Here is a 1,202-nt window from a genome sequence, read left to right as displayed (position 1 = left end):
GGAAAGATGTAGCAAAGGGCAATCTTATCCGTGGATTTTTACGGGGGTCGAGACAAAGACGAAACCAAGACTGTAACAAGAGAGTACAAATTTATTTACTGTTGTGTGCTCCATTATAATATAGTTTTATCATTATTGCCATTGTCGTTGTTGCTGTGAATAGTAGAAGTAATATCGCTATCATCATCATCATCATCATCATCACATTCACTACTACCATCGCATTATCCCCCTTAACAGCATAACCATCTTGATTATTACTACATTCGTTATTGTTGCTGTTGGTGATGGTTGTGACGGTGTTGAATATCTTATTGATTTTATCAATATCATAATTTGTTATCATTATCATTGTTATTGTTACTGTTATCGCTGTTGGTATTAGTATGAGTATTGCCACTATAACTACACAATTAGTATTATTAGCAGGCTATCGTATTTATTATCACATGTAGCGCGGATTATGGCCACTATAACATTAGTATTACTAACAGGCAATCTTATTTATTATTACATGTAGCGCGGATCTTGTGGATGCTCAGCAATGTGTGACATTTATCAATAATACGAGGTTTTATAAAATTGAATAAATAAGTAGATAACACTAATACAAAACAAGAAAAAAAAAACAAGACCTATTCTGATGAAATTTCACATAAATTTTCCTTGTCGGTCGTATTATCTGGCGCCATAAAACAAACTTGTCTTCAAAGACCTAGACAAGTGCAAAACCCCCTTGATAAGATAACATTTACAATTTAAATTTAGCTAGAACGTACAGATATCCGACGCCTATGGATAAAGAAATTCCAAACAAAGATCTAACAACACGATCCCCAGAAGTCCGAAATTATAGCCCTTAAGTAGTGCGAAGGAATTTATGACTACGTCGCATGCAAACCATAAGTCTGACGGTTCTCTGGCAACTGTAAATCTCTATATAGCAGGGTTATACATAATAATAATAATTATATATATATATGTATATAAACTGATAGCGAGTTGAGCGAAAGGTACGATAGAATGGACATGCCGAGTCGAATAAATTAGTGTACAAAATGGTGTGACTCATGCGTGAGGTGTTTATATAAGGGGGAAGATCTATTTTGCATTGTTTTAGTATCATAGTTATATTTTCAACATGCTTTGTCTTATGGCGTTGGTGTTCCTCCAAAATATAATTCTCCGGGGAAAAGTCTTCC

This window comes from Penaeus chinensis, chromosome 3 (genome assembly GCF_019202785.1).
Source record: "Penaeus chinensis breed Huanghai No. 1 chromosome 3, ASM1920278v2, whole genome shotgun sequence".
In the NCBI taxonomy this organism is placed as follows: domain Eukaryota; kingdom Metazoa; phylum Arthropoda; class Malacostraca; order Decapoda; family Penaeidae; genus Penaeus; species Penaeus chinensis.
The sequence above is the reverse complement of the archived record's forward strand: the minus strand, read 5'-3'. Positions refer to the sequence as shown.